The 24,971-nt window shown below is 43.3% G+C and overlaps 1 protein-coding gene across 2 annotated transcripts in view; it reads left to right on the top strand.

The window, feature by feature from the left end:
- Positions 1 to 7,135: 7,135 nt before the first annotated feature.
- Positions 7,136 to 24,971, top strand: part of ATF7 (activating transcription factor 7) — a 106,545-nt gene continuing 88,709 nt past the window's right edge. For both annotated transcript variants that reach the window (XM_074935756.1, XM_074935757.1), the window contains exon 1: positions 7,136 to 7,263. The gene's annotated coding sequence lies outside the window, so the exon portion shown is untranslated. The remainder of the gene's footprint in view (positions 7,264 to 24,971) is intronic.

Raw genomic sequence — 24,971 nt, 5'->3', positions numbered from 1 at the left:
CTATCATTTGCTTAATCTTCCTCAATTTGGAGCCTATTATTCCTGATGACACTTTCTATTGTTAACAAGGCAATTACTGCTTTATAGTCAGTGCAGCTCATACCCAGGGCTCCTGCTCAGGTTAGGTATCCCTTTGCTTTCCCCCTCTTGTAATTACCTGACACCAAATCCCAGTGCCCTCAGGCAGCTCTGGGCTATGATCAATTGCAGCTTGAAGCAGGGGCCTGTGAGAGAAAAGAGGAGCAAATCTTTCACGTTTCCAATTGGGTAAACAGGCCGCTTTGGCAAAAGATCTGATGTTTGGGAAGCAAAGAAAGGCCCTTTGTTTTTTCTGGGCTGGACACAGAGCATGTAGAGTTGTTTGGTTTGGCAAGTCCTCCCCACTTTAAAGGACTCCCCTCTTCTCCTGTATCTCTCTGAGGCACTTTTGCTTTGCTTTTTTTTGTTTCGCTTCCCCCTTCTCTCCTTCATTTTAGCATCTGCTTGACCACATCAGGATATGAAATACCCAGTGTTATTTCAAAACCACCCTCCCAGAGGCTTGCAATCATTAAAGAACCCATGGCACTTACACAAACATCATGGCATCCTGGATAAATTCCAGGCCAGGTTATTCCATTCTGGCTCCCCCAAGGTATCAGCTGAGTAAATCAGACTACCTTCCTGCCCTAAACTGTTGTGCTGAATGGCTGGTGCTAAATCATATGGTAACATTTCCCCTCAGAAATTTTCTTTCTTAGAAAGCTGTAGTGGTAAAAGTTTGGCTGGCATAGTGGTATTAAGCCATGCCTCTGAGGGGGTTTTGGACAGTGGAGATTGAACCTGGGCCCTCGCCTGTTTGAGCTAAAAGATCCAGCTCTGTTAGCCAAGACGGTAGCAGGCTAATCAACCTCTGCATGTGGCTCAGGCACTGCTAAAGGGGGGACAGAGTGGCGCACTGAGTTGCTCTGGATTACAGTGACCCCACAAAACTATTTCAGTGAAGACCATTTGTATTTGGCTGCTTGTGACAGCATTTTCTGTCCATAGGGCACCAAGCTGTAATGGTGAAAGGCGCGGTGCACTGTGGGTAGGCATCCCACTGTCCTCTGTGAGGCCTTCAGACGCACCCCTTGTGGAAACTGTCCCTGTGCATTGGAGGATACCCAGGCGCCTTTCAGAGAATTGTGGGGATCTGGTACCAAATGCCCACAATTCCCTCTGCTCCATCCCATAATTAGCCACTCGTGTGCACCATTTTCCAACTTGCAGCTGCAAACATGGATGTGGCAAAGGCACCGCAGTGCTCTTCTGCACTCTAAGGTCAGGGCATACAATTTCTCTTGTGTTTACAAGCACACACCGCTCAGACAAAGCCAACTGAGGACAATTGGTCAGGGATTGCAGAGGAATTTGTTTAACTCAGAAGGGGTTTTATAGTCAGCATGGATTGTTCCTTCCTGCTGGATTCTCTCCTGCCTTTCATCTGAACAAAATATTCCCTCAGTCGTTAGTTTACTCCAGTAACTGCTCGGTTAAGTCAAACGAGTGTAAAACATAGGACTAGTCTGGAAGGGACCTCCTGGATCACAGAGTGCAGTCCCTTGCTATTGCAAGCAATCCCTTCATATCATCCTATTCAGACATTCATCAAGCTCCATCTTAAAACTAGTCAACTGGTTTGCTCCCCCTGCTCCTCCTGGGAAACTGTTCCAGAACATCACTCCTCTGACGGTTACAAACCTTCTATTTTCCAGCCCTGTGAGAGAAACTCTGCACAATTCTCCATTGGCAATTTGCACTGCGGTAGTTACATTGATGCATATTTCTCTAATGCACACAGGGTAGGAAGGGTGCTCTGGTAAAAAAGACATTGGATCTGGGTTAAATTCCCAATTTAGTCACAGATGTCCTGCATGGCCTTAGGCAAGTCATTTAACCACTGTAAGCTTCAGTTTTCCCGGCTGTAGAATGGGAATAATACTTCCTTACCCTGACAGGGCTCCTGTGAGGATCAAAGCCATTAATGGCTGCCCAGATATTACAGTGAGAGGGCCACACAATTACTTTGATAATCCCTTATTGCTCTATATTTTGTACACTTGTTTACAACAGTGGAAAACATCACCACTCTGATCTGCTAGCATTTTACCCCCATTTTGTATTAAGTCAGGAGAACAGTGAATCAGACCCTAATAGAATATTAACCCACTCTTGGGAGCTAACCATTTATCTCTTTTCTCCGGGTGTGGGTGTGTTCTAGGTGGGACAAAACTGTTAGCTCCACCTCTGATGCTTCCCTGTATAAATGGAGTTTTAAAGTAGACTTGTCTGAGGTTACTTAGGATTCCCAGATTTATTCTGCCCCAAAGACAGGGCTAATTTTCTGGTTCTGCTTAGAACAAGATTTTCTCTTGTCTGAGATAAGCAATTTCTGGTACCTCCTGACATGCAGTAAGATATCCCATCTACATTCAGGGGTGCCCAACCTACGGCCCGCGGGTCATGCGTGGCCCACCAAAGCATTTCATAAGGCCCGCAGCCTGCTTCAACACAATATACTAACAGGCAATTCATTAGCGTTTTGTCGTCATGTTTACATCATTTTAGTTTACACAAGTGTGTAAATAGACAATACTGTACATAGAAACAACCTATCTAAATACATACAAAACAAGCTGAACTTAAAATATAAATCAATACAGGTGACTTTAAATCTTATTAAAATATAGAATCTGTTTGGCCCACACAAGGTTGTGCTTAGGTTTATGTGGCCCTCCAATATAATAAAGTTAGGCACCACTGGATTAAATGACTGAGTTTCACAGTATGCAGTGTTGTAGCCATGTAGGTACCACAATATTAAAGAAGAGCTCTGTGTAAGCTTGAAAGCTTGTCTCTCTCACCAACAGAAGTTGCTCCAATAAAAGATATTACCTCACACATCTTCTCTCTCTGAGTTTCACTGGTGTGTTTGAGAAATGTGTGGTTTAATTGATCAGTCCAAATTAGGCCTACCTGGGTCAGAATTTAGCTCTTGTCAAGGTAAACTTGTGGTCTTCTCTTTTGTTGTACCTATCTTTAATATTTTTAATTTTAAAAGGCAGTGGGGTGATCCTGGGAATTTCAGTACTAGGTTAAAATTGGCTGAACCAATGATTACAAGTAGAATAATAAAACCTCTAGGACAATGTGATATGTTGGGAATTAGTGTGTGGCTTCTGCAAAGGAAAATCATGGCTCTGTAATCTGTTAGAATTGTTTGAGCATGTCAGTACCGTATTAGATAAAAGGCAACTGGTTGCTCAATCTTTGTTTGGCCTTTGACAAAGTCCCTCGCAAGAGGCTATTTTAAGGAATCTACTAATCCTGGGGTGAGATGCAAACTACAATCATAGATCAGAAACTGTCTAAGGCTGTGTCTACACTACAGAAGTCTGCCGTGCAGATGCTCTATGCCAGTGGGAGAGAGCTCTCCCATTGACATAAAGAAACCACCTCCAACAAGCAGCAGTAGCTATATTGGCAGGAGAGTGTCTTCTAACATAGCACTGTCTACACCAGCACTTATGTCAGTCAGGGGGGTATTTTTTTCACACCCTGACTGACAAAAGTTTTACCAACAAAAGTGCTAGTGTAGACATAGCCTAAGAGACAGAAAACAGAGAAGGAATAAACAACTTTCAAGGTGGCAAAAAGTTAAAAGCTGGGTGCCACAAGGTTCTGTACTAGCATTGGTCTGTATCTGCCTGTTTGTCTCGTCTTACACTAAGACAGCCAGCTCTTGGGAGTAGAGACTGTCTTCTTGTTTCTGTGTTTGTACAGCACCTAGCACTATGGGGTCTGAGTCCATGAGTGGGGCTCCCAGGCACTTCTACAATACAAATAATAATATATTAGTTCTTTACAATAAAACCTACACTAAAAGAACCTAGTTAAAGTTGCAACATCAAACATTGAGAAGTTGCCCACACAGCATAATGTTGCTCCCTTGGGTATATGCATTAGGACAGTCTTTCTTTACACGATCACCTATCTTTTTCCACAGGACCCCTGCCATATACACTGCATGGGACAGATTTGTAACTGAGGAATTCAGAAGAAAGTGCATCCTGTGTGCTGGTTATTCCCCAAGTGTCCATCATGGGATTTCTTGCATGTAAATCTTCTAAAGCAGCTTGTACTGGCAACTGATACTGGGGCCATGTCTACACTACGAGGATTACAGTGGCATAGCTACAGAAGTGTAGCTATGTTTCTGTAGTGTAAATGCTTCCTACATTGATGGATGGGGGTTTTCCATCGATGTAGGTAATACTCTACCTGAGTGGCAGCAGCTAGGTTGACAGAACAATTCTTTCACTGACCTAGCTGGGCCTACGTTGGTGCTTACGTTGGTTTAACTATCAGGTGCTCAGGGGAGTTCATAATCTAATTAGACAAAACAAAGGGTGGGAGGGGAAACAGAGTCACGGAGGGGAAATTATTTGACCAAAGTCACCCAGCAGGTCAGAGACAGAACCAAGAATAGAACCCATGTCTCCTGATTCCCAGTCTAGTACCTGATCCACTGGATCATGCTGCTTCTCAAGAGGTCCCAGTGCTCAACTTTCACACTGCAAGTTCCTAAAATGCTGAGATTCTTATTTATTTGTATAGCAGTAGTGCCTAGGAGCCCCAGTCAGGGACCAGGATCCCATTGTGCTCGGCACTGTACAAACACAGACCAATAAAACTGTCCCTGGCCCAAAATGCATATCTGCTACATCATTGCCTTTTCCATGTTTTATGGTGGAAAATGCATATCTGCTACATCATTGCCTTTTCCATGTTAATGGCTGCCATCAAGAGGGTCCTTCATATACAGACAATCACAGATCTGGTCAAAGCCAGTGGGTATGCAAAGCACTCTTCCTTCAGTTTAAATGGAAGGAGCAATTAAGTCCCTTTATGTAGTGATATCTATCTAGAAACAATACCAGGCTACTGCCCAAGACACTGGGTCACAGAGTTGAGTTACTGGTTGGTGGGGGGCCCGGAGTTCCCTGGTTACAGATACAGGAGCAACTGGCAAGCTGTGTGTGAGGCAAAAAGCCTTGGGGCACAGGACTGTCTGGAGAGTCAAGCTTGGAAACTGCCTACTGTTATTTATTGCTACTCTGTTCAGCAAAGAAGGACTTAGTTCAAACCTGTTTATTTACAAAGAATATACACAGAGAATAGACCTGACTCACTTTATTCATTTGTCCTCCTAATGGGAACAACCTGGCAACATCCCAAATGGTGGTAACTACTCAGGGGCAAACACACATTTATGCATCTTGGGTGGTTTAGTTTTCAAATCTCTCTTTTGCAAGGAGGGGTTGCTTTGAATAACCAGCAAGTTACATGGTGCTGTATTGTTATTATTGGTATCCAAGAGGAATTACAGTAATTGGCAAAGAACAAATCTTCTCAAAGCAAGCATTGTAACAAACCTAGGACTTCATGGATATCAGGTTTGGTTCTCACCATGGACACTGCAGCAAGGGGAACAGAATCCAGATCTTCATGCTCCAAAAACACAAGCCTCTACCACTTCTGCCAAGAGGGAATCGATAATAGCAGTATAGGGCTGATGACACACAGCTAAACAGGTTGATTTCCAGCTAGTAGAGAGTGGAGGTAGTTCAAAAAAACATGTACGCTAGCTAGCTCTTTATAGTTGGACAAAGGAAACGTAGTCATTATCTCTAAAACTATCTACAAAGTGGGGTGTGTGAAGGGTGCTGGTGTGAAGACACACACTGTGCATGTGCTGGGAGTTTGCTGTCCTCTCTTTGAAATCTGGGGGAGAGAGAGCAGTGGGGTCACCTGCCATCCCGCTGTGGGAGTTGCGGGTCGGTAGGTTGCCTCCATGAGAAGAATGTGGCATGGGAGGATTTGAGTAACTGGTTGTTTCCCTCTGTGGGAGGCAGGATGATCATCTGCCCTCTGTGGGGTATGGAAGGGGGGTGTCAGTGGCTTTTCCCATCCCACAGAGAGGTGCATGCCGCCCACCCACCATGGGGTGGCAGTGAGGGGAGCTATGTCATTGTCCCTTTGTGGGGGGTTGTTGATGGGGGTCTCTTACTGTCCCTCAGTGGTGGGGGGTGACAGCACTGTCACCCTCTGTCAATGTCCCCTCTGGAGGGCAGGTGTCGGGGGGCTCTGTCACTGTCCCCTCAGTGGTGGGGGGTGGTGGGGGTCTCTGTCAATGTCCCCTCTAGAGGGCAGGTGTTGGGGGGGCTCTGTCACTGTCCCCCCAGTGGTGGGGGGTGGTGGAGTCTCTGTCAATGTCCCCTCTGGAAGGCAGGTGTCGGGGGGGCTCTGTCACTGTCTCCCCAGTGGTGGAGGGTGGTGGGGGTCTGTGTCAATGTCCCCTCTGGAGGGCAGGTGTCAGGGGGTCTCTCTCACTGTCCCCCCAGTGGTGGGGGGTGGTGGGGGTCTCTGTCAATGTCCGCTCTGGAGGGCAGGTTTTGGGGGGCTCTGTCACTGTCCCCTCAGTGGTGGGGGGTGATGGGGGTCTCTGTCAATGTCCTCTCTGGAAGGCAGGTGTCAGGGGGTCTCTCTCACTGTCCCCCCAGTGGTGGGGGGTGGTGGGGGTCTCTGTCAATGTCCCCTCTGGAGGGCAGGTGTCGGGGGGCTCTGTCACTGTCCCCCCAGTGGTGGGGGGTGGTGGGGGTCTCTGTCAATGTCCCCTCTGGAGGGCAGGTGTCGGGGGGCTCTGTCACTGTCCCCCCAGTGGTGGGGGGTGGTGGGGGTCTCTGTCAATGTCCCCTCTGGAGGGCAGGTGTCGGGGGGCTCTGTCACTGTCCCCCCAGTGGTGGGGGGTGGTGGGGGTCTCTGTCAATGTCCCCTCTGGAGGGCAGGTGTCGGGGGGCTCTGTCACTGTCCCCCCAGTGGTGGGAGTGGGAGACTGTCGCTGCCTTTTCTGTGGGGGATCCCACCTAGAGGGCCCCGACCAGTAACACCCCCTCATCTGAGGAAGGCAGACAGGGCGTGCACCCTCCACCCACCGCCTCTTGCGGGCAACGCCCCCCCCCTCCGCTTTGGCCCCCATCCGGGGCTGATGATTGGTTCTCCCTGATCCATGCCCCGCCCCTCTGGACGTCTCGCGAGAATCTCGCGCGTAGGGAGGGAGGGGGCACCCAGCGCGAGACCCAGGGACAGCTCGAGAGGGACGGAGCCAGCGCGAGATTCCGTGGCCAGCGCGAGGCAGAGGTGCGGACCTGAGGCAACCCAAGTGTTCCCCCCGGTCTCGAGGTGAGCGAGGCCCCCCGCTGTCCCCCCAGAGTAGGCTCTGGGCCCCCCCTCACCTCCCCGAGTTTTCGTGAGAGTACCGGCCCCCTCCGTGAGTGACAAGCCTCGTCGGCCAATCGGTACACCGGGCATCTTGGAGTGATGGGCGTCGCAACCAACAGCGTCCGGGAATGGTGTGGTCACACCCCTTTAGGGATGGGCGGGGCTCAGGGTTGCTGGAGGCTCCGAGGGGCCCGGGCGGCGGCTGGTTGCGGGTGGGGGGGGCCCGGCCACGGACAGCTGGTTGGGGGCGTGCAAATGTCTGCTCGTGAGGGGTCCTGGGCTCCTTAGTGGGGGGCCGAGTGCTTTGGTTTGGGGGGCTATGAGGGGCCCCGTGGTGAGAAGGGGTTCTGGGCTGTGCCGTTGGGGGTTATGGGGGTCCCTATGCAGCAGGGCCGTTCTGGGTCAGCAGGTGGCTATGGGGCGGGTCCTCGTGCAGTAGGGAGATCCTGGCCTGGGTAAGGGCTTGGGGCTCTCTAGTGAAAATGGGTGAGTTAGGGAGATGGCAGGCTTGGGGGTAGAGGGGGCTCATGGGATTGGTAGATTGGGGGTGTCAGAAAAGCAACTTGATGGGGTTCTAGGATAATGCTGAGACTAGATATAGTGGGAGTAACCCTTTAACAACCCCCCTCCTGGGAAGTGTATTGGAAGGGGTTGACTTCCCCCATCCCCAGGCAAGTTACATCAGTTACTCTAAATATCAGTAGGGTAAAAACTTAATGTTTAAATTGCACAATCTTTGTGTGTGTGTATATATAACTACAATTATTTAAGAAAATATATATATTGTGCAATTTAAACATTAAGTTTTTACCCTACTGATATTTAGAATAACTGATGTAACTTGCCTGGGGATGGGAGGAGTCAACCCCTTCCAGTACACTTCCCAGGAGGGGGGAGTGTGTGTGTGTGTGTGTATCTATCTATCTCACTGTTAAAGTTTGGGCTTCCAAAGTCTATGAGAACTTGTTGAAGCAATGAGTGTTTAATCCATTACTGCACAATTGCTTCTCTTTCTCTTACGTACTGTGGTAGACTAGGTGACAGTTTCTAGTAAATTAGAACTATTAAACAAACTGGCTCATTTGTCAAAAGGGTTTCATCTTTATTGCTAAAATTAATTGGGCCCCATTTTCTTTCCTTACCCTAAAATAAAAAGACCAACAGGTTAGACTTTTCTTACATGAAATATTACATGAAAATAAAAATACTTGTTGATGCATATAAAATCAGCATAGATTAATCAAATAAACTTGATTTTTTAAGACCAGACTCTGCTGTAATTTACACGCGTCCACTGCGATCCTTCATAACCTCTTTCCATTCTCCTATCTGTACCTTTTTCTATGCTGCTTTCTATGCATGGAATGTCATCTCTATCCCGGTTCCGCAAGTAGTTACTGTCTCCATATTCAGGTTCCTTCTAAAGACTAAATTTTTCTATGAATGAATTAATAAAATTGTATGCATACTTTCTCTGGGCTCTTCAGCATGTGTTGTTTCATCATTGTGTTTTGTGGGGTAGGGACTTTCTTCAGTTTGTCTGGTACAGCATCAAGCACATTGTTAACCATAACCAATAGCACTATCCAAAAGGATTGTATGGTGCTTTACAAACTATATAAATATAATTATTGCCCGTTCACTAAAATATAGTCACTTGTGGTGTGGAATGCAGCAGCTATTCTGAATCACAAATTCTATAAAACAGTGATTTGACACAAATTAAGAATAACTTCACTTGAACAAAGGGGATTTTATGGGGGTAGAATATAATTGCCCGAGTTGGAATCTCATTATTAGCAGGGTTAACATCCCTTCTTTTAAAAAAAAAAAAAAAAAAAAAAAAGAAATTGTATTTGGCTGCTTTCATATGAATACATATTAACCATTTATCATTCTGGCCAACCATAATCAGTTTCATGGCTGTAGTTTAACCATCACTGGAGTGCTTGTTTGTTGTTAGTGTCTAAAAAGAAGGTTGAACTGATGAAGTTACAGGCCATAAATGTAGATATAAAGTTAGTTGAAGTATGGTTAACTGTACTTGTGTCTGCAGTAGCCTCTTTAGAGAGAGGGTTCTTCGTTTGGACCAATTATTTCTAATCCCAGAATCTGATTGGGAGTAGAGAGGTGGAAAACCAGTCTTTCTGTTTCAAAACTGTGAACAAACAGGCATTGGATGAAGCTATCTTGTTCACAGAATCGTAGTTTACAAAACCTGAAGGGCCATTGAATTATACAAATTTGTTCCATTTTCACAGTTGTACTCAAGCAAAGACATTTGAGAAATGTCAAATTTTCTCTATATTTCAGGTGATAAATTTAGAGCGAGAAAATGTATGTTGTTTAATCATAGCAGTTAGAGCAGGAAAATACCTTTCAGGATATCTGGTCTGTCTCACTGGCCAATGCAGGATTATTCCATTCTATATTTTCTTGAGACAATCCAGTTGTAAATGTCTCAAGCAAAAGGGTTTCTTTGTGGAGACTATTCCTGCATCTAACAGATTTAACTTTTGACAACTTTATTTGTACTTAGCCAAGTTTTGTGTTAAATTTATGCCATTATTCTTGGTTATACCTACTTGTACAATGCTCCTTCTCCCTCACTGGCATTCACTCTTCAAATAATTGTAGGCAGTTTGTGTCCATCTTAGTTGTCATTAGCCAAATTACACATATAGCTACTTTAATGTTTCTTCATAAATCAATCCCTTAAGTGACTTTATCGCTCCCCCCCCCCCCCCCCCCCCGAATGTCCTCCAGTTTGTCAGTAGTAAGTGCTGATATTGGGTTGCTTAGAGCTGAATAAAGTTCACATCAGAGTTTTAGAGATGAGGACATAACCTTCTTGCTCTGGGTCACATTTTTTTCCCTTCCTTATCACATTACAAGCTCCTGTCTAATTTACTGTCCACTATCACCTCAAGTATCTTCTTCCCTCCACCTATGATCTAGCTTATATTCCCCAGAGTATTAAATGCATTTATTTCAAGTTGAATTTCTTTTTGTGCATGCCCTTATTTCTAATGTTTCTAGATTTCTTACTGTTTCTTAGTTCTCCCTGGTGTTTGCAACACCTCCCAGTTTAGGTATCTCTGAATTTCTTTAATGCTCTGATTTTTCTCTTCTTGCCCCACCATCCACATTCTACATAGTGTACAGAGATGTCAAATGAAAATGAACTTCGTCTTGACTCAGCAGTGCTCGTCCTGGTGCTGCATCCAGCTTGGTAAATTGCAATTATCATTAACCTTTTTAAAATCTGGTTGAAGGACTGCAGTTAGTCTGTGTGACAATGTTCTTATGAAGCTAATTTGGAAGTGCTGTAAAATCCATGTGGCGTGACTCCTACTGTGATGGTGATTGCAAAGGTATGCAGTGCACAAAGTATTGGATAGCAACATATTGAACTGATTTGTATTGTCAATTTAATTATAGTGGTTTACAGTGAACTTAGTTCTTGTGACACATGGTTATAAATTCAAAAATGTAAGCATGATATGGGAGGGAGTGTTTAGCAGTTAGAATAGGGACTAGGAGTTGGGATTCCTGGGTTCTCTTTACTGGCTTTGTCACTCTAGCCATGTGATACTGGGCAATTCACTTAACCTCCCTGTGCCTCAGTTTTCCATAGGTAAATTAGTTCTAATACTCATCTTTGTAAAGTGCCTTGAGAGCCTTTTGTCAGGTGAAAGGTGCAATAAGTGCAGATTTGACATTGGAAATGTTGCTTTTAAAAGTTTAAATGGAAAAATAAAACAATCTCATTTAAAAATCAAACTTTTTTGATTGGATTTCTTTATTTTCAGATCCCTTCTTAATAAGGGTCATGGTGGTGGTTGGGAAGGCTGAGGAGGATAACCCCAGAATGGGCAAAGTGAGTTGACTAGAGTCTGAGGTTCTCAGACTGGTGTATAGGGAAGTTATTAACTCTCCCCCTACTTGTTTCTCAACTTAAGAGATGAAATGCTAACGGATATCAGGGAACAGTTGTGTGAAGGAAACTAGATCTCTGTTCCCAACCTCCTTTGGGATGTAGAAGGTAGGTTATGAATCTTATCTGTTGTGGGTGATGGGGGCAGGGGATACGAGCAATCAACAGTAGAGTTCTTATGGAAATATGTAGCAGTGATTGGAGTTTGCTACCATTTGGGACATTTCCTTGTTCACATTCAGTAGTTGGCTCTTCATGGTAAAAAGCTTTAAAATTCCTCAGTAAAACTTCTTAGAGAGTATCATTCTACAGGTCTCCTGGTGTGGCAGGTATGTGCAGCATGTTCATCTGAGGACTGCAGTATTTGGATTCCATATTGGAGTGATGTGTAGAATCGTATTTCTATGTGATATTTTGCTTTACGTGCTACTTAGCACTTGAACTTTTCCAGGACAAGACACTTAAGGCCATATTTTCAGAACTGCTCCTATCCCATTTAGGCACTTAAATGAAATGGACATATTTTCAAGTGTGACTCCCATTGGGAGCTGCTGGGTGGTGAGTTCTTTTGACAGTCTGGCCTCATGAACCTAATTTTTCAAAGATGTTGCATCCCTTCTGCTCTCACTGACTTCTTAAACGTAGAGCAATTCCTTCTCTTGTTTTTTTGCTTTGAAGAAACTCCTAATATGATGAGTCGACTAATTTTTCAACATTTTAAACTTCAATTAATAGTCTCATTTCCTTTTGAATTAATTGCTAACCTCAACTTCCAGCATTTTATGTTTGTTGCTAAAATGTTAGATCATAACATCTGTGTTGAACTTTTGTCTTGCTGACATATTTCCCATGATGTGTCAGTTAAACAATTGCCAGTGAATCAGTGGCCCCTTTGTTCTGCTCTTCCCCATTTCCCTTGATATAGCAAACTAGGTCTGAAATAATTAAGGCTAGTCTATGCACAGAATTGCTCTGGTTTAATAAAGGCGTTTTTATTTATTTAACAGATTTAGTTAAACCAGTACGAAAGGCTGTGTGGACAGCTTAAATTGCTTAAGAACAGGTTGAACTAAACAGAAATAAGGTTAAGTCTACACTGTGGCAGCACAACTGCTGCTGTGTTGCTGCAGAACCGCAATATAGGTGCTTCTTGCATTCATGGAAGAGTTGTGTTGTTTTTTTTTTTTTTTTTCCCACTGAGGTAGTTAACCCACCTCTCCAAGAGGCATTAGCTAAGTCGACGCAAGAATGATTCCTTTGACCTAGCTGCGCCTACAGTGGGGATTAGGTTGACTGCACATGAGACAGGTTTTCACACCCCTGAGCAATGTAGCTAGGTGGATTAAAGTTTTAGGTATAGACCAGGCCTAAATGTCTATGTAGAGGATTGTGCCAGTTTAACAAAAGAAGTGCAAATGTGTGTGGGGCCAACCCCTTAGCAGTAGCATTTTTGCAGAGCGGAAATAATTCACTCTAGAAGACAATGTGTTTTACTGGTGCTAGCTTCACAACTATTAGAGCTACTGGCATCAAAGTCTCATCTCTAAAGTAGTGGATTAAAGTTCATGCCCTAGGGTGACTCCTCATTTTTAAATGCACGGAGATGGGATGGTTCTTAAATGTTAATAGGTAACAATTTGCTTTTGCTGTAGTTAGTCTTTAGCTCTTTTGAGAGAGAAATTTAGCTTAATTCTTTCTACAAGTTCATATTTTTCATTGTTCCGTAACTGTTCATCATGGAGTTTCTTGCATTGTTCTCTGAAGCATGTATTCTGTCCATTGTTGGACAGAACACTGGTCTGCACTGCAGCCCTAAATGGGCTGTCATAAGCTAGAGAAGGAGCAACACGGAATTGAACCCTCAGTATGTAGTGAAGTTCCCTAAAGAAGGCAACATGGTATGATTACGGATTGCAGATAGCAAGTAGTGCTTCAGCTCATGTTTCATAGAGGGAGATGCAGCTCTGTTAGGAAAGCGCTGCAGTAGTCTGGAATGTAACTCTCTGCTGTCCCACCCTTACGTGAAAGAATAAACTGGTGGCAAAGTACTGCTGCCAGCCATTACAAGCTGATTCATGAGAGTAAACAAAGTCTCTCTACCAGTTACAGGCCACATTAGCCACTGGTATTACCTTCTTATTCATGATAAACTTACAGTGCATATCTTCCAGATATATTTTCTGTGTACTTTTTGTGAGGCAAGAGAGGTATTATAGTATTGAACTGTGCTGAAGAAAAGTTTTTAGGTTCCTTTTATCTGAAATGCCAGTTATGAATGGAGTGTCAAGGAGTGTTGTCGTGAGGCTCCCACTTTCAGTGCATTGTGAGGGTGTGCTCCCACAGAACCGGGATTTGCTATGCCATTGAAAGTTAGTTCCTCGGATTTTGCTAGCCTGCCATGCTCACAAAGAATATTTTTCAGCTCTGTGCTGGCAAGGGTAAGGAGAGGAAATGATTCTGTTCTGAATACCACTGTTACTTTTTTTTTTTAAAAGCTGCCTAAGGCCTAGTCTGCACTTAAAACTTATTATGGCATGGCTATGTTGATGAGGGATGTGAATAAAAACACAACCCCTGGTGACAGAGCTAAGCCAACAAAACCCCCAGTGTAGGCGCAGCTATGCTGAGAGAAGAGGACTTCTGTTGGCATAGCTAATATCATTTAGGGTGATGGTGTTCCTACACTGGCAGAAAAACTCCTCCTGTTGGTGTACGCGGCATCTGTACTAGAGAGTATGGTGGAATAGACTCTGTAGTGTAGACATAGCTTAAGGTGGAACATAAGCTTTTTGTCTGATAGCAAAAGCTTTCACTTATGGTGGCAAAAAATAAAAACCTACCACAGTACAACCTTAATTATCTTGCTATACTGGGGGATATTGAATAATTTCAGATAACTGAGGCATTGAATATTTGGGAGAATTTCCACTATAGTTGATGAGACATAATTCTGTTTTGGGTATTTGAGGGTCAGATCATAGAATCATAGAATGTCAGGGTTGGAAGGGACCTCAGGAGGTCATCTAGTCCAACCCCCTGCTCAAAGCAGGACCAATCCCCAATCAAATCATCCCAGCCAGGGCTTTGTCAAGCCTGACCTTAAAAACTTCTAAGGAAGGAGATTCTACCACCTCCCTAGGTAACCTAGATAATCAGGGTTACACTGTAGAAGTACTTAATGGTACTGTTTTGGGGATTCTCTTCAGGGGTAATGTTTCACTGTCACCTTCCCTGCCCTCAAGTTGAAATATGACACATTTGGGCAGGAAAAACTTGAGTAACTAATCTGCTTCTAATAAATTTAAAAGTTTGTCCTTGCTGCATTACTTATTGCACTGGAATCTGAAGTTCAAGTCTACTCAACATCTCCTATTTGGGATGTATAGTCTAGATCAGATATAGAAAGATGGTGGTTTTAAAATTATCAACATTGTGATAAATTTAATTAGAAGGAGAAGAGAGGCAGGTGAAGTCCAAATATAGTACTAAGTATGTCACTGGTGGTATCTAGATAGATGTAAGTTTTTCACTAATTTAAACTGCTTAATTCTTGACTTGTGAAATCTGACTCCTTTATAGGGGGTGCACAGATAGTTTAGGTCCAGGATTTAGTATTTAAATCCAGGCATGGTGAGTGTCACAAACCAAATAAAAATAAAAGTATTTTACACTTTCATAAACTTCAGTAAAGTTTTTCCCATGCACTGTTGCAAATCTAAACAGAACTAGACTCACCAGTCTAGTTTTAAACTAAACAATGTTCAAAAAGTAAACAGTGAAGCATAAACTAAAACTTAAATTCCATCAGTTTTAATAATCTGAGGTAGTTCTAATAACCCAATATGCTATTTAGTACAGGTGTGGATATTTTTCATAATAATAGCATGACAGTTGATAACTTTATTCACTCCTCTTCAACCGGAAGTTCACTGCACAATGTACTTTGGTGAAGAAATGCATATAATCTTTGTTTTATTTCTTTGTTTTGAATCTCTGCATTTATAACACAATTGTGGAATATGTAAACTTTGATAATCCATAGGATGCTGTTATCTCACTTACTTACATAGTGCCTTTCACCCGTAAGGATTCCAGATCCCAGTCACTTTGCTCCCTGCTAAAAGGTAGCTCCTTCTTAGGTAAACTGCAGCAATTGTTTAACACATGCAGCAACAAACCTGGTCTCTAGACATTGCCTTGTTTATAAATGGAGCATATCTTGCACTCCTCTGTGAGCACTATAGCATCACTTTAGCTCCCCATGCATCAAATAATCCACACTGTAGAATTTGAAGCTGAATACATATAAATGCCCACATATGTTATAAATAAAAACAGGCAATGTTTTAGGTGGGTGCGGGGACATATTTTCACTTAATGTTCACACGCATACAACTGCCTCATGGCTTCACTTAACTCCAACTCTCACGCTGTGCAGTCAGGTTTAACATTTAACAGTAGTTTTGTCCACAAGTCACTTAAAACTGGTTCTTATGGTAATATGCTATTTTCAACTTGGGAGAGCCTCTACTATTTAGCAAGACCCTGCCTTTACCCTTCTTAGCAGTTGTCTAAGGCACAGATAGTGATTTAAATCTAAAGGCCAGAGTCCATGGGTAACATTTTCAAAAGCTTTTAAGGATATGTCTACACAGCAACTAGATGCCTATGACTGGCCCATGCCAGCCAACTTGGTCTTGCGTGGCTTGGGATGCGGGGCTGTTTCATTGCTGTGTAGACTTTTAGGCTTGGGCTGGAGCCTGGGCTTTAGGACCATGTGAAGTGGGAGGGGCCCAGAGCCTGGTTCTCCAGCCCAACCATGGAAGTCTACATAGCAATGAAACAGCCCCTCAGCCTGAACCCTACAAGCCTGAGTCAACTGGCATAGGCTAACTGAGGGTGTCTAGTTACTGTCTAGACATACCTTAAGTGACTTAGGAACCAAAGTCCTGTTTTCAAAGGTTGCTTAGGAGACTCACTCTAAGTCTACACTAGAGAGCTTACAGCGGCACAGCTGGACCAATGCAGCAAGAACTCTCCTGTAGCTGCTCTATGCTAAAGGGAGAGAGCTCTCCCATTGACATAATTAACACCTCCTCCCCCCCCAACGAGCAGCGATCGCTATGTTGGCGGGAGAAGCTCTCCTGCTGACATAGTGCTGTACACGCTACCATTTGTGCCGGCGTAACTTATGTCGTGCAGGGATGTGGGTTTGTTGTTTTTTGTTTTTCTTCACACCTCTGAGCGACATAAGTTTTGCTGACATAAGTGGTAGTGTAGACATATAGGCACTTAGGAACCCAAGCCTCAATGTAAGTCAACAGGACTGAGGCCATGTCTACACTACCACTTATGTCAGCAAAACTTTTTTGTCGCTTGGGTGTGTGACACAGCCCCTCCCACCAAGTGACACAAGTTTTGCCTGCATAAGCGCTTGTGTGCACAGCACTACGTCTGCAGGAGATGCTCGCCCACCGATGTAGTTACCGTCACTCACTGAGCTGGTGGTATTACGTTGATAGGAGCGCTCTCTTCCATCGGCATAACGTGGCTACACGAGCGCTCTTCCAGCGGCACTGCTGTATCGGTACAGCTGTAAGCTTGTAAGTGTAGACATGGCCTAAATGACTTTTGAAAGTGGGATGCAGGCTCCTGAGTCATTCTGGCACTTCTCATGGTTATCTCTGTAATAATCAATAGGCAGCACTGGGTCTCACGTTATTTTTCTCCATTATTCTTGCAGTTGTAGTATAACTGCACGTGAATCATTTCTGCCCCAAATATTCTAGATGTCTTTCAACAGATGAACTTTAGTGTACATAAGGACATGCCACAGCTAGTGACATAATCCCAGCCTTCCCCTGTATTTGTTCAAGACCAGGGTGTTGCTTAGGTGGTTATGAGTTCATTTTGAAATACCCTGTTTTTAAATGTATTTGTCTAGTCTGCTGGAAGCAGTGCCAAAGTTTCTAACTCTGTGACCTCCATATAGAGCACCTTCTGCAAAGGGTTACAAGGAGTCAGTGGGTCAGCATGCTGAACAGTTGCAGTCTAGTCTTAATACATCAAAATCAGTAATATGAGAAGCAGGTAAGCCACTAACTTTAGATTTTTAGTGAAGCCTTGTGCAGTGTCATTTTGGTTTGATGTTGGATGGCTAGATGCCTTGGATCTCCTTGACTTTTGTCAGCCTGGATTCAGACCTGAGTTCAGCACAGTCTGGTTATAATAAAGATCTGGGGTCCATGCTCATAATGTTAGATCTAATCAGCTTCTTTGATTCCATTGATTGAGGTGGTTTTGACTTGGCTGTAACTTCAATCAGAGTTCATTTGGGCAATTACTTTTCAGACCTGTGTCCTTCACCTGTCACTTGAGTTCACTGTAACATAGAGATTGTATTACTGCAATGCATGCTACATAGTGGTACTCCTTAAATCAGTGTGGAAACGAGCTAGTGGGTTGCTTCTTGAATAGAGGTTTCTCCTATGAGTGCTTGACACCAGTGTTCTGTGAATTGTACTTTCTGTAAGTTTCTGGGTAGAGTTTACTAAAGTGTTGGTTTTGACCTATAAAGTTCTAAAAAGCTTGGAGCCTACCTATGTGCAAGACTCCCTCTTGACTTCTGCCATCCTGGCATATCTGCAAACAGCTGGAGCCCACCTCAGTTTAATGAAGAGAGAGATGCTGCTGGCAGGGCATTCTCTGTGAACTGTTTGGAGACTTGGAGTTTACACTTTTCCCCCACGCGTCTTGCCTCTTGCTCTGAAATACCACAAATCAGTTGATCTCCAGGCATGCTGCAAAGTCGTTCTCTTTTTCCAGGCTTTTGGGGAGGGAGGCAGGAATTTGGGAGTTGAGTATTGTCCCTCACTGATAAGTGCACTAGAGGTGGTCTTTCTAATTCTTCTGGTTTGGGAAATTGATGACTTGCTGTTGTGGTTAGGTTAGATTTTTTTTTTTTTTTTTTTTTTTTTTTGGTTTATCAGAAATGTAAATAAATGACACTAGGCAATTAATAATCCTTACCTAACCCAAGCTAGGTTGGTAGGCATTTGGAGAGCAGTAACTGTTTAACTTACTGGATTTTTGCAGCTGGGAGCCATGCTTTCAACATAAAACCAGGTTGGAATACCTATGTCTTTAAAATATTGAACTTATGAGGTACATGTAGGACACCTTGCAAACTGTTTAGCCATGTACCTGCATTGCAGGTCAGTTCCTTATTGACTATATGATTAGCACTTATGTCCCCTGGAGACACTGGTTGTTCCAGATCATTCTAGCTTGCACATATGCTCAATGGCTTTACAGACACTTGTTCCTTTTGTATCTTTTTGTCAATTTCTTTCATTACTAAATCTTTTTAAAAAGAGAAACTTAGATTCTATGTCTTCCAGTGTCCTTACTCTGTGCTGATTATATACCTGATTCATCATCCCTTCTCTTACGTTGATGCCCAGGTGCACCCATAAGGCTTCCACTAACACTTCAAATGCCTTGCTCTGTTTCTAGCATTGAAATTTCAACTCAGGTCCACATTATAATCTTTTTGTGGTTGGGGTGTAATTTCTTCTTATGATGATTTTATCTTGGTAAGTCGTAGGATAGAGGCAGCTTTAGTGGCAAAGAAGTGCTTTTGCCAGCATAACTTATTTCATTCAGGGAACTGGTTAGAAGTTCTACTGGCAAAAGCACTCTTGCCTGTTTAAATTGTGTCTATACTAGGAAGATTTGCTGGTAGAGCTACTGGCAAAGCTTTTCTAGTGTAAACTAGGCCTCGTGTGACTGGTGCATTGGGTCTGGAGGCCATGTTATTCCTTTCACTGGAGCTTGTTTTGTTCTTGGCTGAAATATGCTATTGATGCTTCTCTCTCATCATCCTGCCATAAATATGTTAAAAGAAAAGGAGTGCTTGTGGCACCTTAGAGACTAACCAATTTATTTGAGCATAAGCTTTCGTGAGCTACAGCTCACTTCATCGGAAAGCTTATGCTCAAATAAATTGGTTAGTCTCTAAGGTGCCACAAGTACTCCTTTTCTTTTTGCGAATACAGACTAACATGGCTGCTACTCTGAAACCTGTCATAAATATGTTGAATTTCTTTGCAGCTCATAGTTAACAAAGGTGTATGTGCGGGTTGATAAACTTTAACACTTCACTTCCCTTCAACCCTCATTAAATAGGACCCAGTTTGTGCTCTGGATATTTAATTTGTTACATTATAAGCTTCCTTTAAGCCACTTTATAACTGTGAATTATTTTGCTGACATGGAAGGTCTTTCTCCCGATGGCAGTGATTTCAGTATAGCGTGAGTGAACACCAGCCCCTCTTCTTCTAAAATTTAGAAGGGCAAGGTTTTCAAGGTCCTCAGGCCCATGCTGGGGAGGAGCCGGCATTAGCACTGTACGCCAGAGCTTCTGGGCACCAATTTCTGTGCATGCACACAGAAAGGCATAATTTAATGGGAAGTAGTTGGACTTTGCTTTCACCCTGCATTATAGGGTAACTTGGAATAATTTGTTAAATACCATGTGGCTGTTGGAGATTTACCTCAAGTAAGTTTCTTGCCAATATTCCAGTTTATACAGTTGGGTTTGCTTTATCAAGTTTATAAAGTGTCAGAGTGTTGTGCCTCTAAAGCAGATTTTATAGCATTAGCTTTTGGTTTTCTTTCCCAGATGACAATTTAAAGCTTTCTTGCAGCTTTTCTGTTACAAAGCAAACATTCCCACTCCTTCCCCCACACCCCAAAATAACTCTAAATTCAAAGCATACTGCTAGCAATAGTCTATGCATATTTACCTTAGGTTCTGAAGTGGACTCTTTCCCAGAAAAACTTAAAAACTGTATGAGGATGTCTCTTGGTGTGTAACATTTAGTGATGAATGGTCAGACTTCCAAAGATTTGACTTTTCATGAGATTTTTCAAAAGCGCCTAAGCAGGTTAGGCACTGTCTCCGATCCAGAGGGTCTGGTCCATGCCCAGCATGTAACCAGTCCTTTGGGTGGGACCCCGTTACTGTGCTGGGCCATTGTCTTTCATTTGTTGTGTTCTGTTCCAGGCCTGAAGCCTAGTGGCTCTAGTCTCAAATACTTAGCCTGATCTCCCATGTCCTAGGGAGAGAAGAAACTCTGTCTCCCCCTGCCCCCCCCCAACCCCATAATGTGTAGCTATGCCAAGGTGGTAGGTACAGAGTCATAAAAATACTTCAGGAAATTCCTGTGTTTGTCACAGGCACCTAATTCCACAAAGTACCTAATCTGCATGTTCAGGTGCCTAAAATACCTTTTTGTAAATCGGGCCTGAAGAGATCATGGGTGAAATCTTCAAAACTAAGTCTCATTTTAAAAAGTGACTTCAGTACTTAGGAGCCGAAGTCCTACTAACTTTCAGTGAGAGTTAGGCTCCTAAGTGCCAAAATCACTTTTGAAAATGAGACTTAGGTGCCTTTGAAAATTTTACCCTATATTGTGATGAGCTACAGTGCTTTTGAGTATTATTGTAGAATAATACAATATTAACCCACGGCAATGTGGTGATGTAGACAGGGATGAGAACTGAACTATGGGCAAATCCCGAGGAAGGGTTGGCAGTCACTTATCCTATATTTTGTTTGTGGATCCTTGCATGTTGCCATTCTAATCTCCCAAACTGTCACCAACATATTCAGTGCATTATGCACTGAATGTTCATTTTGGTCAGAAAGCTTCAGGCAGAGATCTGCTAATCAGTATATTTAAATAAACAAAAACAAAAAGTACTTCTGGAACTCTCTCAAAGCAACAGGTTTCCTTCCTTGCGTTGTAGTGGGAAATCTTTTACTATTTTCGACACTTCCCCTAGCTTTCAATCTTACACTTCCTCCTTTTTTGGATAGCGATGTAGAAATGTCTGTTTTATTTTTTTGTCTCACTTATCACAGAGTAATTCCTCCTTAATTATAGTAAGTACTACACTTTCCACATTCTAGCTCCTGTTGGTGATCATGGGTTCTGCATTTGCTACCAGTCTACCTACATTTTTGTATATTCCATTGTAGGATATGTGCCGAAGTAAAGATTCTGTGTAGCCATCTATAACGATCCAGTTTGTTTGTGGTTTTATCTGTTTTTCCCAGTAGCAGTGTATTGTCTTTTCTTAGGGGTTGGCCTAAGAAAAACATCATTAGCGTTTCTATAGGCTTGTTTTTATCATGGGTTTTAATGTTGTTGGCATGACTCCCAGGTCCCAGCAAAATAACCGGGATGGCCTTGCTACTCAGTGTGAGAATTAATCCCATATAACTTTTTATGAGATTTAACTAACTCCTATCTCCATTTTTAGGCTTCTGGCATGCAGTAATACAGTAGTGAGCCATAGGCCCAAAGCACCATATTCTGAGAACATGATTTATCAGAAAGATAAAATAAATTTTTAGACTTGTTATAGTATCCATGTTACATCTTATAAAAATCACATGAATGTACCGTGGGTGGGCTGTTTTTTATATAGGTAGGCAGTGTTGTAGCCATGTCAGTCCCAGGATTTTAGAGACACGGTGGGGGAAGTTGGGTCAATTAAAAAAAAAAAAATTACCTCACCCACCTTGTCCCTTTTATGTAGGTAGTATTGTAAGAACACTATTTCTAGCTCAGCTTTCCTGACAGTCAAGTTCTGTTGTGCCTCTGCTCTTGCAATAGTTCAAGTCAGGCTCCTGTATTTTATAAAATTGGTTTTTAAGAAAACCCTTAAACCCCTTTATCTGAAAGAGTTGCCTATTTAAAGTGCTTGGGACAGCTGCAAACAGGTTCTCTGCTGAACTGATATCAATGTAAGGATTTTTTTTTTTACCTGTAACTTTCTCAATTGCTTGCTATGAAGCTCTTTGTTTGATCTAAGCGTACTCCTTTTCTCTGAACCTGTTCCTGCCTGTCTAAGTCTGATGTCCACAATGGATTTCAGCCTTGACTGCAACTGCTCCGTTCTATAGAGTACTTTTTATTTAACATAATCCTTTGTTTATACTAGTACATGTCCTGCAGTAATTCAGGAAAGAGTAATCCCATTGTACAGTTTGGGCTTCCTCAGGCTAAAGTCTCATCTGTCTTTGCTTGCTGCTAGCGCTAATCCTCTGGTGGTTCTCCCAGTATGTATCTGTGTGTCTCTTTCTGCCTCCACCTCCCCAGTCATTCCCTAATCCCTGTTTCTTAAAATTTAATTAAATGTTTAATATCTTGTCTGCACATAGTGCCTTTCATTATGAAGGTTCCCCAGATGCTGTTTATGCAAAACACTAGTGATACATATATACAGCTTCTGTGGGAGGGAGGCCAGTAGCCAGTTGGTTCATAGCACCCCTGGATAAGAGTATGAGGAGGGGAAATTTTGACCAAGGACGCCTGGGCAACTCCCAACTTCTAGAAAAAGTGCCTAAGGATCTCTAAAGTCCCTGCTGAGGACACACAACTGAAGTTTCTAGTCTCCTCCTCAAATACAGTTCTTTGGAAGGGTGAAGGGCTAAGCCAGCCCTCCTATGATATAAAATTGTGGTCTTAGGCCTGGTCTACATCTAAAAATTAGATCAACCTAGCTATGTCACTCAGGACTGTGAAAAATTTCACACTGTGGTTAGGTCAACCTAACCCGTGGGGTAGATGCAGGTAGGTTGATAGAGGAATTCTTTCATTGACCTAGCTACCGCCCCTTGGAGAGGTGGATTAACTACATTGACAGAAGTGGTTTTTCCATCAATGTAGGCAGTGTCTATAGTACAGTGTTACCGCAGCATAGCTGCAGCACTTGAGCGGTTCCACTGTAGCGCTTGTAATGTAGACATGGCCTGAATGTCCCTCGTTAGGTGTCTCAAAGCCAGTGCTTAAACCTTCTAAACTGTCCCTTCCATAAAATATGGTGTTTAAGCAGTTACATTTGTTCTTGTCTCCCCTCAGTTCTCCAACTTCCTAGAACTGTATGCTGCAATTAGAATAATAAATTCACATTAAAATACCTGTCTTGCATCATTGATTCACAAAAATGAAATCAACTTTTTATTGAGAAAAAAACCATTGCTAAAACTGCCTCATATAAATATGATATACAGGGAATGAAGTTTATAATTGTACCTGTATTCATTCAAAACAAACTCTCAACCCAGTCATACCTGCAGCGTGCCCTAATTTGAAGGGCTTAGTTTAATTTATGGCCAGATTTCACACTTAGCACATTCTTCCTTCCCACATTCACATAGGAAAAAGAAAGCTGTTAGAAGTATATCTTACAGTTCATTCTTCTGTTTCTTTCAGCTTTTCCCCACTGATTAAATCCCAGTGGGTCTTGCTCACACATTTAGGGTTTAAGTGATTTCCATACTCGGGATTGGATTTCCCCCAGGTCAGACTGGCATGACCCTTTGGAATTTTTCACCTTCCTCTGGAGCAGGGGTGGCCAACCTGAGCCTGAGAAGGAGCCAGAACTTACCAATGTGCCTTGCCAAAGAGCAACAGTAACACGTCAGCAGCCCCCCATCAGCTCCCAGCGCCTCCCACACACCAGCAGCTCTGCTGATCAACGCCTACCCCTCCCTCCCCGCACCTCCTGATCAGCTGCTTCCTGGCGTGCAGGAGGCTCGGGGGTGGGGGAGGAGCGAGGGCGTGGCAGGCTCAGGGGAAGGGGTGGAGTGGGGGCAGGGCCTGTGACAGAGCCAGGGGTTGAGCAGTGAGCACTCCCCAGCACACTGGAAAGTTGGCGCCTATAGCTCCAGCCCCGGAGTCGGTGCCTATACAAGGAGCCGCATATTAACTTCTGAAGAGCCCCATGTGTCTCTGGAGCCACACATTAGCCACCCCTGCTCTAGAGCATGGGGTGCAGATCACATGGTAGGATCATCTGTATATATCTCACCTAATCAGTTCCCTGCCATTGTGCGGGCCTCTGGCGTTGGTACAACTTGGTCTTTCCTGTTCTTTGCCTGTGGCACACAATAGTTGAATCTCCTGAGAGCTGTACTACTTTGGTCTAATTCTGATTGTTGGACTTGATGTGGGGGTGGCTGTGTGGCGGTTAGCAGCCTGTGATGTACAGGCAGTCAGACTAGATAATCTGGTGATCCCTTCTGGCATTAAACTGGTGATAAAGCTTCCAGCAAGCAAGTCTCTAAGGCCTAGTCTGCAGTTTTATATTGATATAACAATTTCAGTTAGGGGTGTGTGATGGTTGCTTTACTGACATAGTTAAATTGGTTCAGCACAGACATGTTTGTACTGGTGTAAAAGGTGCCTTATGTATCCTCTGAATGTACAGGAATAAGTTATACCAGTGTCTATAACTGTGTCCACACTTGAAGGATTGTACTGATCTAGTTAAAACTCAGAAATTTTTGTGTGTAGAAAAGCACTTATTGAGATCTAGGCTGTTAAGACTAATGGGCCCCAGGCATTCTTGTAATAACAGTAGTCACTGGCAGTGTACAGTGCAACAATATAGCGATATTTTTAGAGCATTTTTCATGCAAACAGTATTGCCCAACATTCTACAGCATTAAATCATGACCAGAGCATTTCCATCCTGATACTGAGGCATGAGAGGAAGAAGGATGTTCTTAGCGAAGATTTGATGAGATGGAGAGATACAAGGAAGCTTTTCTAAGTGGCAGGAGCTGTAGGTTCTTGTATTGTGCTCATCACCATAGTATCTGAGGGCCTTCCAGTAGTAGATTAAGTAATGTGACTAAAATGTTTGTTGTCTTATC

The sequence above is a fragment of the Natator depressus genome, chromosome 20 (genome assembly GCF_965152275.1).
Source record: "Natator depressus isolate rNatDep1 chromosome 20, rNatDep2.hap1, whole genome shotgun sequence".
In the NCBI taxonomy this organism is placed as follows: Eukaryota; Metazoa; Chordata; order Testudines; family Cheloniidae; genus Natator; species Natator depressus.
The sequence above is the reverse complement of the archived record's forward strand: the minus strand, read 5'-3'. Positions and strand labels throughout refer to the sequence as shown.